This window comes from Grammomys surdaster, unplaced genomic scaffold (genome assembly GCF_004785775.1).
Source record: "Grammomys surdaster isolate TR1022 unplaced genomic scaffold, NIH_TR_1.0 126113, whole genome shotgun sequence".
NCBI classification, from domain to species: Eukaryota; Metazoa; Chordata; class Mammalia; order Rodentia; family Muridae; genus Grammomys; species Grammomys surdaster.
The window spans coordinates 7,819,758-7,836,408 of NW_021620921.1; the positions used below are offsets into that span (position 1 = coordinate 7,819,758).

Genomic DNA, 16,651 nt, shown 5'->3' on the forward strand with positions numbered 1-16,651 from the left:
AGGGAGGGAGGGAGGGAGGGAGGGAGGGAGGGAGGGAGGGAGGGAGACAGAGAGACAGAGAGACAGAGAGACAGAGAGACAGAGAGACAGAGAGAAACAGAAAAAGAGGGCTAGAGAGATAGCTCAGAGGTTAAGAGCACTTGTTCTTCCAGCAGACCCAAATTTGGTTCCCAGCACCCAAGCCAGGCAGCTCACAACCAAACATAGCTTCAGGTAAATGGGGTATGATACCCTTTTCTGGCCTCTACAGGCATTCACACACACACACACACACACACACACAAATAATTAATAAAGTAACTTTTCTTTAAGAAGCCATGACCATTTTGATTAAAAGACATTGTATAAGCTGGGTGTGGTAGCATATGCCTTTAATTCCAGTGTTCAGGAGACAGAGGTAAATGTATCCCTGTGGGTTAGGGCCAGCCAGGTCAGTCTCAACAGTGAGTTCCAGACTAGTTAAGGTTGTAGTACATAGTGAGACCCTGTCCCAAAAATATAAAAAGGCAGGGGTTGGGGGTGGGGTAGCAAGATGGCTCAGCAGATAAAAACAAAACAAAACAAAACAAAACAAAAAACAACAACAACAACAACAAAAAACCCCACTTGCCAGGCAAGGAGGATGACCTGAGTTTGGCAGAAATTGACTCCACAAAACTGTCCTCTGACTTTTACAGGTATGCTATGTGTGGGCACACACAAATTATATACACACAATAATAAATAAATAAATAAATATTGTCCTAGGCTAAAGATATAGTTCCCCTGATGAAGTGCCTACCTAGCACCAAACTAGGTTTGATCCTAGTACTACATAAATAAGCAAGGGCAGAGCTGCAAGCTCTGGTACTTGGGAGGTGGAGGTAGAAGGATATCTTAATCTTTATTATTATTTTTCTTTCTTAAATTACAACTATTTGTTCATGGCTATGTGCCATGGCATATGTGCGGTAGTCAGAGGACAATCCATAGAAACTGCTTCTTAGAAGACCTAGGGATCCAACTAAGGTTTTCAGGGTTACAAACAAGTACTTTTACCTGCTGAGCATCTCCCAGGCCTGGATATCTTAATCTTGAAGCATGTCTCCCTCCTAAGGTTAAAGCTAACTGAATACCATTTAAGAGACTGTTACTGTATTTAGGAGTAACAATCTAGCTCATTTGAAAGACAAAATATGAAGTTCCATCCTAAACAGAAATAGCAAGTACTGCTCAGCTACAACAAAATCAATCCAGGATTAGACTGCAGTGTCAATTTCTACAAACCCATCAAAATGAAAAGCACATAATACTTAATACATGCTGGAACCACACCAGAAATGATGCCCCAGCATTGGGTCACTGCTCAAGGTCTTGAGAAAGAAGACAGAACTCAATTAGTTCTAGACTCCATGCATGGCCTATCACAGTTTACTCAGGGTACCGACTTCTAATCTCCAGATCAGTTCTACAAAGGGCTCTCAATAGGTCACCAAGTAAACGGAAATCAAGACAACTTCTGGTGAAAGGGGAAGAGAGGCTTTGCTGTCAGAAGACTCCCATGTGTACTCAGAGTCTGGACTTTGACCCTCCAAAGCTACATGCAAGTATTAATTCTCTGAGCCTCTGTTTTCTCCTCTATAAAAGAAAAGAAGTCAACCTGTTAAATTATTTTGTAAATCAAACCTTAAGGGTTTTTTTTTTGTGTGGCATACTGCTACTAAATCACTAGTTCACATAAAGTATCTCTTTCTGGGACTCACCATTATACCAAATTTATCCAAATTCGAATGTGTTTTTCAAACTTTTATGTTTAAATAAGATATTTTAGTACAGAAAATAAAAACCCCAGTATCCAGGGCCTCACATACAAACACACACAAGACAAGGGCTCTACCTACTGAATGACATTCACAATCCTGTATCCTAAGTGGAGTTTTGAGTACCAAGAGAAAGTTAAAAACTAGAGAAATTTTTTTAATGTGGAGTTCTTATGTATTTACTCAGACTTTGCAATGGTGGAGATCTTTAAAACCATCTAAACGCCTTTCAAAACCCAGATACAGACCAGTTGTCTAAACAATAAATGATCCACCACAGACTCCAGGCAAAGTCACAACAGGATGAGAGAGGAGCCTTCGGCTTCTCACCGATTTCCTGGCCACTGTTATTTTAAAACTTGATTGTGTAAACAGGGGAAAATCCCTTTCAGATAAGCCCTATGGACTATAATTTGCATCTTTGTTTTTAATATGTTGTTGTAGTTTCTATTAGAAATCATAGTTTTTCACTTTTTTTGTTCCCATAGTTGTTCACGTATTTAGGTACTAAAGATCATATGTAAAATCTATACTACACGGCTTTTTAGCTGTATATTTAATCACAATACTCTTTTCTTAATGGTAGTACTCTGTCCCTACCTTTTATAAGTAATTTTTGAAAACAAATACAAAACTTGAAAGGAAGAGAAAAAAATAGGTAATAGACCACACACACACACACACACACACACACACACACACACACACAAAGTTAAAACACTGCAGGCAGTCGAACATCAGACTAAAATGACTTCTGTTTATCACTGTGCGTGTTTACTCCTGTGCAACTGCAAACACAGAAAGTGAGCAGACATTTAAAAGTCAATGAGCTGTTCTGAAGAACTGTATTGTTTCTGGCTCTTCCTCCCCCCACCCCCCCAACTCCCTTGTAGCATTTGTGGCTATTTCTAAAATTAATGCTAGAGGGCATTAAGGTAATTTTTTTTCACTAAACATTTCCCAGTTGGAAAACCACAAGCCAAGATGTCTTGAAGTTGAGTTAATTTGTACAGAAATGCTGCTGTTCTGCGGCCAACCTTTGGACCATGACCACCACCAAGCTCAAGACTCAGACTTTATGGTGTTACAGCCGAGTCTCAAGGGCTGTTAAAAGCCCCAAGCTGATTATATTCGAACATCCTGAAACTGTACCACGAGAACAAACTAAAGTTTTATTCAACACGTATGAAATCGGAGCAGCGTCTGTACAGCGCTCCAACAGTATCTCCACATTAGGATTTAAACAGCCCTGCCCTACATACTTGATGCTGGATAAAATGTATCTCTGTGTAAAAGTTCCTGACATAGATTATCTAAGAATGGCCTTATCAAATTATTTCCTATTTAAAAATACAATACACAGCTAGCACATTTTAATTAGTTTAAGACGTTTTGGAATTAAATAATGAAGTCATTTTCAGCAACACATCCGTAAAACTCACACTCAAGACACTAGACCGCTTAGAAACTAAAATTCCAGCTTTGCAGAATGCTACCATGGTCTTCTTTGGCACAGTTAAATTATTAATGGTATCATTTGATCTTTACTTTTGACAACAAACTAGTCTGTGTAGAATTTTCACTGTGCTTCCAGAAGAGAAAATAAAATTATCTCGCAGTGTCAGGTGGGACTCGTCGGGTGACAGGAGCCCCGCCGGCCAGGGAAGAGGAAGCCAGAGCTCCAGTCCGCGCTGGGCAGAGCAGAGGCCAAAGCGGTGAGGACAGGCAGGCGGGCAGGCGCCCACACTCACCCGGCGAGGCAGGTGCGCGAGGGGTCGTGGCTGTGGAGAGGATGCCGGGCTGCGAACGCGAAGGGCGAGCGCGACGCCGCGGCCGAGAGCGAGCACCGGAGACGACGGCGGCCGGGATACGCTTCCTGCTGGGACAGATCCCGGATCGGTCTCCACCCGCCGGCCGGAGAGCCCCGCAGAGTGCCCAGCCTGCGGCGCACGTCACTGCTACGGAGCGCCCAAGGGGGCGGGAGGCGGGAGTTTGTGGGCGCGGGGCGGGGCGTCTGAAGAAGGGGCAGGTCTTCATTGGGGCGGGGACCGCCTAAGAGGCGGGGTCTTGGGGCAGAAGGGCTGAGAGGGGCGGGGTCCTAGGCCCCAGGGAGGAGCGGGCTCGCAAAGCGTAGCGTCTGAGGAATGAAGGAGCGGAGGGACCTGGCCTCAAGTCTAGGAGCGCCCGGGCGGCTGGGAAGGGGAGGCCTCAAGAGCTAGGGTCGAGAGGGGCGGGACCTCAGGACGCGCCGGGGAGGAGACGGTGAAGGAGTGCTGCGTAGGGGCGTGGCCTAATGGCGTGAGGCAAGAGAAGGGCGGGGTCTCAGGGGTCTAGTAGGAGGGGAGGTCAGAGGCTCGGACCAAGACTCTGCATCCCTGCAAGCTGCTGGCTGCTGGTAGCCCCTCACGAAATTCTCTTCCTCGCAGTGGCAGTTGTTTCCAATGCCACAGCGAGGGTTCACAGCAAAGAGTCAGTTGAAGTAAAGTTGAGAGTAGGACAGGCGAATTGCGGAGGAACTCGCTTGTGGGGTTTAAGCCGCCCATCCAGGCTTGTGCTCTAAAGCTGCCTGCGTCAACTTTCTGTTCAGTCCTTGGATTGGGCCACGGACGAAAATGTTTTTTTCCCTGGCTGGCCTCCCACTCAGATATCATATTTAATTCTTACAGCCCCTGTATTTCCACCCTGCCTCCTTTGTTTATTTGGAGTCGTGAGAGAGAGTCTCGGTCTGTAACCAGGCTGTCCTGGGAACTCATCATGTAGCCTGCGCAAACCTTAAAATAGTGATAATCCTTGTGGGCAGGTTTTATAGAACTGAGCCAACTGCCCCCGCTTTATCTTTCCGGTCAATTTTACTGTCCTTATAAGGTCATATGTGAGTCATCGTTTTAAATTAAATATTACATTCCTATGCAAATTTGAGAACAAACATCTCCTTTACTAAGAAAAAAAAAGTTAATACAAAAACAAAATAAGGGGCTGGCAAGATAATTCAGCCAGTGAGGGCTCTTCAGCCCATCCTGTAAGCCCAGCATGTTTCAAGGAGAGAAGCAACTCCTCAAATTGTCCTCTGACCACCGGGCACTGTCTGGAAAATTCCTAGAAAAAAAACACGTTTCAGGAATTCAAGCTGGACCTGGTACCTCATGCTTGTGATTCTAGCTACTCATGAGACTGCACCTTCAAGACCAGCATGGCCTGTTAGCAACATCCTGTTTCAGGGAGAGCTGGGCTATAACTCCACAGTAGCATGCTTGCCTAGCATGAGAGGCCCTGGGTCCAATCATATCACCACAAAAATGCTAAGGGCCAGACATTCAGAGACGACCCAACGGGCTTGATGAAAAAGCTACCTTCCACTGAACGCATTTCAAATTCATAAGACAGTAAGTAAAATTAGGGAAACTAAAAAACGGGAAGAAAAACTAAGAAAGGAAGTAATTTACAGCAATCACAGAAATGCAGCTCCAGATTGCCAAAAGAAAAATCTCAAATATATCAGATTGTAAAATGAACTAAAGCCAGGGGCAGACTTATTTCTATTACTCCAGTGCTAGGATGAGAGAGGAGGATGGAGGGCAAGTAGAACCCTTGGGCTCACTGGCAGGCCATTCTAGCAGAAATGGTGAGCTCTAGATTCACTGTTATAAAAAATAAGACGGCAAAAGACTGAAGAAGATGCCTGTGTTGGTTAGGTTTTTTGTTTTGTTTTGTTTTGTTTTGTTTTGTTTTGTTTGGCAACTTCATACAAGCTAGAGTCATCTGAAAGGGAACTTCAATTAAGAAAATCCCCTATCAAATTGGCCTGTAGGCAAACCTATAGGACATTTTCTTGAATGATAATTGATGCGAAAGGACCCAGTCTACTATGAAAAGTGTCATTCCTGGGCGGATAGTCCCAGGGAATATAGGAAAGCAAACCGAACAAGCCAGGTCGAATAAGCCAGTAAGTAAGAATTCTCCATTACCTCTGCAACAATTCCTGCCTTCAGGTTCTTGTTTTGAGTTCCTGCTCTCTCTTTCCCTTGATGATGGGTTGAGAGATGAAATAAACCCTAAGCTGGTTTTGGTTGGGATTTTTTCACAGTAATACAAAGCAGACTAAGGCAATGCCTAACATTGGGCTCCCGCCCAAACACACTGCAGGTACACAGAATCAACTGGCTTTTTAAAATGAAGATCATGGTGCTGGAGGGATGGCTTAGCAGTTATGAGCACATGGTGGTTATAACAACCTTTAACTCCAGTTCTAGAGAGAACCTTATCTTGCAGCCTATTCTAGCCTCGACAAGCACTGCATGCCTGTGGCACACAGACATATGTACAAGTACAGCACCCTACACATGAAGTAAGTATAATAATAGTAATAATAATAACATATTTCTTTAAAAGAAAAAATGAAGATTTTACATATGTTTAATACATACCTTACTTAATTTTGAAATTAGGATAAAAATCTGTTTGCAAGTCAGTAGGTGTTTTACTTACAGTTGCTTTTTGTGACTAATGATGTCCAAGAGTCTTTTCCTCCCTCTGCCCTCTCTTTAGTCTGTTTAATAATCTCTTTGCTTCTAGCCCCGTATCTCTCTGCCCAGTTCCTCTTTCTATCTCCTACCATTATCATTTTGCAGGCCACCATCACTGCAGATCTTAGATAATCATAACCACCAACCCAGATTTAAAATGTCAACAGTGAATGGTTCTCCATTGTCCTCAGCAGAACCTTCCCTGGCCCCTTACATGCTTGGGGACTGGATCTGTGGGCTGACAAATGCTAGGCAAGCCCACCACAACTGAATTACATCAGTCCTAACATACCTGGTAAGATCCTGAATCTAACCATCTTTCGAAAACTGGTTGTTCTTGTTTGATTAGCATAGTGGATTATTTCTTCTTTCTATTTTTTTTTAAGGCTCTTCACTGGTCATGTGATCCCACAGTTCACTACTATGTTCAAGCCCACAAGCTGAGCCACCAGGTATCTGTCCTGGGAATCACTGTCTTCTCCATGCTTAGCTGCCCAATCTCATTTCTACCCACAGTCTTCCTCCATGTCTCATACATTACATTCAAGTCATTCTGAAGGGCTTTTGTGTCCCCAAACACACACTCTATGCTATTTACTACACTGGAGCACAGCCAGGCTAAACCCAATTATTCCTTCAAAACAAAGCCTGCTTGTCCTCTCCAAGAATTTTCCCTACCCGCCCTGATGGTAAATCCTAGGCATAATTCAGGTCTGTTCCCATCTTTCACTTAACATCTACTGTACAAATATCTCTTATAACACATATTATACTAATTGCCACCTATGCCTACTTTTGTGTATTCTCTAGCTGGCCTGTATATTCTTTGAGAACACAATAGACTATCCTTTGAATTCCAAGTGTCAAGCACAGTCACTTTTTTTGTTAAGCAGTGACTACAGGGCCCAAAATGTAGCTCAGTGGTAAAGTATTTAATGCTAAATAAATAAATAGTGCCTACCATTGGTATTATTATTGAATAAAGAGGAAAGACGAACAGATGATGATTTTGCAAACTGCATATGTTATCATCAAGCATAGTGGGAGTAACTCTGTCTTTGTGTCCCTATTTACTTGCCTTAAATTCTACAGCTTGTTTGACCCTCCACATTTCTCCTCCCTCCTTTTTTTTAAACAGGGTTTCATATATCACAGGAAGGCCCCAAACGTGCTTAGAGCTGAGGATGCCCTTTAACTTTCTTTTTCAAACTTAATTAGATCTTTGGCAATTACATACATGTATATAATCACTCTGAAGGCTTTTAATTTCTCCTTCTACCTCTATCTCTTAGAGTGCTAAGATCACAGACACTGTGGTTTGCACAGTCTGAGGATCAACCCCCGAGCCTGGTGCCTGTTTGCCAGGCCCTCTACCACCCATGATACATCCCCAACATGGACAGCAGAGGCTATCCCAGGAATTCTTTTATTTGTTTGCCTTTTTTTTTACTTTTGTTTATTTATTTGTGTGTGTGTGTGTGTGTGTGCATGCTTGTGCGTGTACATACCTCACACATGTGTGAAAGAGCAGAGAACAACTTGTGGGAGTTGATTCTCTCTCAAATTATCTCCACAGGCTTGATGACAAGTGCCTTTACCACTAAGCATACTTGACTCATATTTCAGAAATTCTCAACCTAAGATCTATAAATATCATACACAGGAATTCCATGAACTGCCCCCTCCTAACCATATGCAAATTTTTATGAGTTTTGATTTGTGTTTACAGAAATTCATATTACAGGTGTGTAAAGGGTCTGCATTAAAGGGTCTGTGATACCAACTCCTAGAGTAATGTAGGCAGAGTGCCTGTGAGTGTGATGCAGAAACTTGTTATCTTCCTGTTCAAACTAACTTAACTAATGCTGACAGTCCTACTGGCTGACATTACCAGAACCTGTGCCCAGAAGCTGTAGGGTTACACCATCCAGGGCTCCTTCTCTTCTTCCACTTTCAGAGTCACCAAATCCAGTTCATTACATATCCTAAATTATTCCGGAGTTGATACTCAACTCCATCTTAGTATGTGTCATCTTCTTTTATATGAACTCCTGATGTTGTTTCTGCTCATTCCAGCCCATTCTCTGCTCCATTCCTAGAGATATCTCCTCTCAAACCTGATTACATCACCCCCTTTGCCATGTCCCTATACCTTCAGCAATTTGTTTTTTGCTTGACCAAACTTGTCTTCTAAAATACCTCCTACATCCAAATGTGTACTTCCTTGTAAAACACAGTTTTGGCAAGAACCCTGCTGAATCCTTCAGCAAGAAGCTCTGCCCTCAGTATCTTAGCCTGACCATCCCTCTGCTGAAGTCTGATCACCCACATGACCTGAGCTAACATCTCCTTTCCCCTGATGTTGTCTTTAAGATATTCTCTGTCTACTGACCTCACCTTTGTCTTGGCTGTAAGTTCCCACTTGCAGCGAGTTCAGTGCAGAGCCCACTCTCCCATTCCCTCTGCAAAAACTACATCACCATTGTCCCTGTTCCAGCCTTCACCAGCATGAGTAAAGAAAGTCAGTTATGCTTCAACAGATACCACTGAATATGGATTTTTTTTCAAGGCAAATGGAACCCTTCACAATTCTGGATCAACCCCAGTCAAAAGTGCTGTGATATTTTGTATTTCTCTGTCTTCCAAAACTGAAAAGCCAGCCATGTTTGCTCAAGCTTGGGAGAGTAAGACAAAGGGATAAAGGGGATTGCAACAGTTCCAAAGCTAGTCCAGAGCAACATTGTGAATTACATCGGGCTACATTGTGAGACTCCATCTGAAAAAAAATCATTCAGTTTTTAGTGTGATAACATTTGCTAAAAATGGTTTTAATTTTTGTGTATTATTTTATCCCTTTAATGACACTTCAAAATACTGAGTTTGTTTTGTTCATGTAGAATTCTCAAATACAAAGCCTCATGCATACAAAGCACACTGTCTCCTTCTATAATACTGCACCCAGCCCACAGTACTGAGCTGTAGTTCTGCCACCTAGGCACAGTGCAATTCCAACTGCTTCAGGGCAATTCCAGAGTCACTGGAGCCCAGGAAGTCCAGGCCAGCCTCAACAACAGAATGAGACCTCAAAGCAAAAGACAGAGCAAGGGCCAGAGAGATGTCTCAGTGGGGAAAGGTGCCTGTCCTGAGTTCAGACTCCAGGACCTGTATGGCAAAGGAGAAAACGTTCCACACATGGTCCTCTGACTTCTGCCCTCACACTGTCTGTGACATTTAGCATACTCCATGTGCAAAATAAATATATTTAAAAACATATTCTAAGAAAACAGAACTGTCAGCCATGGTGGTGCATACCTTTAATCCCAGCCCTTAGGAGGCGGAGGCAAGTAAATCTCTATGAGTTTGAGGCCAGCCTGGTGTACATAGTGAGTTCCAGGACTGCTAGAAGCCAGGTCTATTGTAGATACTCTGTCTCAAAACACAAACAATTAAGAAGCAGGAGGAGGAGAGAGAGGAAGAGAAGGAAAAAAAGGAAAAGAAAAGAAGAAAAGAAAAACAGACTATATCCTTTTATGTTCTTGTCCCTGAAGGTTGATGTCCTGCCTGCCTCAATAGATTAATAAAATAGCAGTGCTAAGTGTAATTTAGCATAATCACTACATGGTGGCCCCATGCTAAGCCCTCTGAGAGATGATTCCACTCAGGACTACAGTGAGCATTTGCCCACCAGGTCTCTGAACTCCCATCTCAGTTGTGGAGAATGTTTCATTTTTATGTCTTGGCAGAAGCCAGAGGCCTGCTCTCTTGGGAAAGTGATTTGGGCCAAAGTCCTTCTCATTATCTGTAGCTGGAGCAGAGGCCTAACATTGGACCTGACCTAATCTATCAGGAAACTTGTGCAAAGTGATACAAAGATACAGAGATGGGGACCGATGATTCACACTAGTGTGGTCAGCTGTGTCAGCCAGCTTTGCTGATGACAGCAACAGTGAGCTCCTGCGGCTGGCCCTCAGTCTACATGGCCGGATCTCCGCTATCCTGGGCTGTGCTGAGAGTTTGCTGGCTACACATCGAAGCTTACAAATGTGATGATGGACTAAATCTCAGTGAAGCCTAAGTGGATGGGTTCAGGTTATTGTTCTGTGAACTCATTTCCTGCTTTGCTCTTCACCTGACTGATTATTATTAACCAGAAGGTAATATTTAACTCCAACAGATTCAACTAGGAACTTCCAGAGCAGTGATTCCTTGAAACTTCCTTGATCTGTTTCAAGATACTACTGCTGCTTTTTTAATGGCATCTGTTTATTGTACATAATGATGAGTTTCAGGAGGAGAAATTCTTTAAATATGTCATGTGACTTTACCATAGTCACCTGAGCACCATCCCCCCCCCACCCCGGTTTAATTTTTCCTTTCCCTTCAAGGGAATAAGGCTGAGAGTAACAGAGTGGGATGCTTGGAGTCCTCCTGTGACCTCCACAGGCACATGGGTACATGCATCAACACACATGTGCACTGACACACACAAATGAAACACTGAAAATCAATACACAGAGCCAGTGAGATGGCTCATCAAGAAAAAGCACTCGCTGCACAAACCTGACAAAGCGAGTTACAACCCATAAAAAAGTTGGGTGTAGCAGCTTGCCTCTGTAATCCCAGCACTCCTGTGGTGAGATGGAAGGCAGAGACAGGAAAATGGAATAGCTATCATGGACCACACTGCATAGTAAATGAAAAATAGAAAATAAGTAAAAAAGTAGCAAGAAAGACTCTGCTTCATTCAACAAGGTATAAGGCTCAACTCAAGTCTCCAAAATTGTCCTCAGATCTTCTTTGGTGTGATATGGCACATACATATCAGCAATAATACAACATATATCTCCCCACTCTGCTAAGGAAAATACACTTTAAGCAAATAAATAAAATAGAATAGGTTTCCAAAAGGCATGTGAAAGCTTTTTTGAACATAGATTGAATGTGAAATGTACCCTCATAGGCCCATGGTTTTGAACTTCTGACCTCCAGCTGGTGACAATTTGGGGGAAGGTTGTAGAAATATTAAGAGGTGGAGACTTGATGGAGAAGGGCAACCATCACTGAGGGCAACCGTCACTGAGGGCAACCATCACTGAGGGCAGGCCTTGTAGTTTTATAGCCCTGCCCCGTGTCATGACTAGAGAGTTCCTGACTACAGATGCCATGTGGCCAACCACCTCGTATCCTCTTGCCGTGCCTTCATCACCCTGATGGACTGCACCTCCCATCCTCCCTTAAGTTGCTTCTTCTTAGGTATTTTGTCACTTAAGTAGGAAAAGTAACTAGGGCACTCGATACTGATAATGGTCTATTTCTTACCTGGCAAGATATGACATGGATGTGTTCACACTGTGACTTCTCATTGTGGTATACATTCATTTCCTTCTCTGTCCATCTGCCCCCCTCTCCCTTTCTTCCTCCTTCCTTCCTCCCTCCCTACCTCCCTCCTTTCTTTATGTTTCTTTGATGTTGTTTAAACAGGTCTTGCTGTGTTGCCCTGTCCAGCCTGGAACTCCTGGTGATCTGACTGCTTCTCTCCTAAGTGTTGATCTCAAAGGTGTGAGCCAGCACATACCTGACTTCTTTTTGTTCTAAAGACAGAGTTTTGCCCTGCTGCTCAGAATGATCCCCACTCCCAGGCCTAAGTGACCCTCCTGCCCTCTTGTTTTCTCCGTGTGGATGCCAACACTTGACCTGATGGGAGATACATTCACACTGGGGTGCATGCCCTACGTGACTCAAAAAAATTTTTTTCCACCAACCCAGAAGCTTCTGAGCCCTGAAGTTTGGTTGTTTGTGAAGACTTCATTTCATAGGCACAATTTGGTCAGTCACTAGGCACTGATGACATCAGTCTCCAGCCATTTTCTCCTCTCTGGAGGTCTGGGTTCAAGACGTAAGAGTAAAAAGAAATTTACAGTGAAAGTGACATTGAAGGGCTGGAGAGATGGCTCAGTGGTTAAGAACACTGACTGCACTTCCAGAGGTCCTGAGTTCAAATCCCAGCAACCACATGGTGGCTCACAACCATCTGTAATGAGATCTGATGTCCTCTTCTGGTTTGTCTGAAGACAGCTACAGTGTATTCATAAATAATAAATAAATAAATCTAAAAAAAAAAGTGACATTGAGAAAAAAAGTAAAGAGAGAAGGGAAGCCAGTGTGAGCTTTGGTCACCTTGACCTTCACTGCAGGCATCTGAACATATTAGACCACTAAACAGTGTCCATTTCAAGGTATCTGCAGGACATTGTGCCTGCATTGTGGATGCTTGCTAGGTATATAGTTCTGTTTCTTCTGCCAGTCACTAGCACATGGCTCCTGATTTTACTCAACATTCAACAGACATTTCCTTCAAAGCAATGTTCACTGCTTTAGAATAAAATCTGGCCTACTTGCTGCCTCCATGAAACATTAATCTGTATTCATCTGAAGCCATGTGTATCAAGTTGTAGTTCCTGTGACTTCCAGGTAAAGTGTTTTTATTGTTCTTGCTTGTTGTGTTCAAAACAGGGTCTTACTACATAGCTCTGGCTGTCCTGGACTTCACTGCATAGTTCAACGCTGGTCTCAAACTCACGGAGACCTGCCTGCCTCTGCCTCACAAATTCTGGGTGTTTTACAGATGTGTAAGGCATGTGACACTAAAACAAGTTTAAGAAATGTGTTTTGAGATGAGAACTCAAATAGTCCAGGATGGACTTTTCCTCACTGTGTAAGCAGAGATTACCCTGAAGTCCAGATCATTCTGCCTCCACCTCCCAAGGACTGACATTACAGGTGTATGCTGTCTTGCCTGGTTCCAAGCAAAGCTGTTTTACATAATGCTTTTGTGTTTGATTAGCTAGGCAGGGAAGAAAAGTACCAGCTTGTAGCTATGGCACCCAGGCCTCTCAGGCTAACACTTGGCTAGTCGCCCCAGAGTACAGGCTCCCTCCTGCTTTACTGTTCCTGAGCTGATTAGGAATAGGGGGAACTCGGCTGGTGACATGGCCCAGCAGGGAAAGGTGTTTCCATATAAGCTTGATAATTTGAGTTCTGTCCCAGGACCCACAGGCCACTCCTACAAGTTTTGTCTGATCTCTGTACACACTCCTCACCCCACAAATAAATAAACAGAAACATTTTTTAAATACAAAGTAGAGGAAACCAAAAAGGACAAACGTGACAATAAAAGATGTTTGTTTTAGTCACATTATTAAAGAAGTTAGAAATGTTTTAGACTCTTCATGCCAGAAACTGGGGACAGAGCCCAATATGTATGTATGCATGTATGTATGTGTGTTATGTGTGTGTATGCTTGTATGTGAGTATGTATGTATATAATATGTATTATAATTATACAATATTTTATGTTGTTATATACAATATTATATAATTATACACATGATTATATATGTACATACATATAGATAGCATACATATTATTTTATGTGTATGAGTGTTTTGCATGAGTGTATGCATATGCACCATAAGTATTCGAGGAGCTTTTGGAGATCTGAAGAGGGTGTTCCCCTGGAACTGGAGTTACAGATGGTTTTAACTCACTATGTAGGTTCTGGGACTTGAACCTGGGTACTCTGCAGAAACAGCAACTGCTCTTAACCACTGAGCCATCTCTCAGTCCACCAAATATGCTTCCTTATTGTGTCACTGTTACATTTCAGTTGAAAGCTCCCAATTCCTAGCCAGGGTTTGAACCTAATGCTTCACACAATGTTCTTTTTCTAATGGAATGTTTATTAATAATGTGAAGACAGACAAATTAAATTAACTCAGATTAATTTAAAAAGTCTAAGGTGCTTTCTAGGTATAATAAACTTTGAATGTTTTTCTATTATTTGTTTTTAATTTATTTATCACTCCAGATTTTATCCCCCTTCCCCCGTCCACCTAATGACTGTTCCACATCCCATTCCTCCAACCCATCCTCTGCCTCCACAAGGCTGGCCACCACCACCACCTGACCTCTAAACTCCCTGGGGCCTCCAGTCTCTTGAGGGTTAGGTCCATCATCTCTGATTGAACACAGACCCAGGAGTCCTCTGCTGTATATGTGTTGGGGGCTTCATATAAGCTAGTGTATGCTGCCTTTTTTTGCTGGTCCGAGAGATATCGGGGGTCCAGATTGAGACTGCTGGTCCTCCTACAGGGTTGCCAGCCTCCTCAGTTTATTTCAACCTTTCCCTAATTCAACTACAGGGGCCAGCAGAAAGTTTTTCTTTTGATGTTTAAAAACCATTCTCCATAGAGAAATGTGTTGAACTGTGGGAAAGTGTTGTGGGGTGCAGATGTCACCCCTGGTCAGGAGCTGGTCAGGAGCCTGAGGCAGCAAGATCCCTTAAGCCCGGAGTAGAAGCCAGAATGGGCAACACTGAGATAGATACTGTAATTTTCTGTCTGATTTTTACCTGGGGCTGTGAGTGTAACTCAATGTTAAAAGCTTTTGCCTGAGGTAGACAAAGCCTTGTATCTAAACCCCACAACCCCAGTAAAGAATAAATAAAAAATGAGCATACCAACAACAATATTTAAGTAAACCAGAGAATTAGGAAGCACTCTGTCTCAGTATAAACCAGCCAGATAGTTCAGAGCTCAAGAATATCTTCCTAAACGGAGAATGGTGGTGCGAGTCTTTAATTTCAGAACTTGAGAGGGAGGCAGAGGCACATGGGTCTCTGTGGCTTTGAGACCAGCTTGATATACCAAAGTGACTTCCAGGTCAGCCAGGGCTATAGAGAAACCCTATCTCAACCAAACCAAACTAACAAAACAAACAAGCAAGCAAACAAAAATTTCTAACATGTTACTGAAACTAAGCATTGAGAATTTTAAAAATGTGTATTTATTCATGTATTTATTACTGTGGTGTGTGTGAGCATGCTGCAGTGTAAATGTGAAGGTCACAGGACAGCTGTGTGGAGTCAGTTCTTTCTCTCCATCTTCAGGTGGGTTCCAGGGATCTGCGGGTGGTTTACTGGCTTACTTCCCAAGCCCCTTTACCCACTGAGTCATTTCATCGGCCCACTGACAATTCTTGAAATAAATACCTTTTATAACTTATGTAGCAGGGATGTATCATCAATGCATCTAAGTTGTTACTAGGCAAAATATTCCTCTTGTATACATTTAAATCTTACAGCATGTTAGATTAAGCCTTAGCATTGGCATTATACAAATTGCAATGGCAATATCATGTAATGGATGTTTGTTAGTTGGCTGGTTTGTTTGTGACAGGGTCTTACTATGTAACCCTGGCTGGCCACCAACTCACCATGTAGACCAGGCTGGCTATGGACTTCCAGCAATCCTCCTGTTTCTGCTTCCTGAGTGCTGGAATTACAGATATGTGGCCCCACAGCTGGCTTTTATGTGATGAATTTTTATAAGATTTTTTTTTAAATCAGAATTCACCTCGTTATTGCTTTAGCAGAAGTAAGAATTGTTTCTCAGCTGTGTGTGCTGAGAAGGAACAGTGTCCAAGAAAAGCAGCTGCAGCGAGAACTGTATTTTCTTTTATTATTATTGTTGTTATTAACATCCTGAACGTTGCTCCCCTTCTGATCCTCCCTCCCCTTCCCCTCTGAGAGGGTATCCCCCTTCCCTAGGGCATTAAGACTGTACAGGATTAGGCGCATCCTTTCCAATAAGGCCAGACAAGGCGCTCTTCTGCTACATATGTGCTGGGGGTCCATGGACTAGCCTGTGTATGCTCTTTGGTTAGTGGCTTAGTCTCTGGGAGCTCCTGAGGTCTAGGTTAGTTGATACTGTTGGTCTTCCTATGGAGTTGACATCACCTGAGAACTGTATTTTCTAGAAGGGCAAATGTGTCAGCAATGTCTCTCAAGTTTGAAGCTATTGCTTACACTAAACTCCAATTAATAAATTTAACCTTGCCCTGGGCTTTCTTGGTTACCTGGCAATTGGAAATTATAACTAGTAGTTATATCCAGAAGATAATTTCTTCTGAAGTTACCCATTTGTAGCCAAGTCAATATTCAAGGAATAAAAATTGAAAAACGGTTATGATAACCTACCAATTAGCATTTGAACTTCTACTGATAGTAAAAATTTATTCTAAAACTTCCAACAGGGTTTAGGATGGAGTTCAGTTGGTAAAGTGATTTGCTGAGCATACATGAAGCCCCAGTGGATTCCCAGCACTGCATAAAAGTTGTGTTAGTGCAGGTCTGCAATCTCAGCATGATGGGATGGAGGCAAGGGGATCAGAAGGCCATCCTCAATTACCTAGTTCTTAGCTATGTGGCCTTTCCCCCAAATCCAACACACACACACACACACACACACACACACACACACACACACACA

At 42.9% G+C, this 16,651-nt stretch overlaps 1 protein-coding gene across 7 annotated transcripts in view; it reads right to left on the reverse strand.

The window, feature by feature from the left end:
* Myo6 (myosin VI) overlaps positions 1 to 3,738 on the reverse strand; it is a 137,404-nt gene extending 133,666 nt beyond the window's left edge. For 6 of the 7 annotated variants that reach the window (XR_003709834.1, XM_028756180.1, XM_028756177.1 and 3 more), the window contains exon 1: positions 3,551 to 3,617. The gene's annotated coding sequence lies outside the window, so the exon portion shown is untranslated. Of the gene's footprint in view, positions 1 to 3,550 lie in introns of all 7 variants that reach the window. The other variant, XM_028756178.1, reaches the window with a different exon arrangement.
* Between the last annotated feature and the right edge of the window lie 12,913 nt (positions 3,739 to 16,651).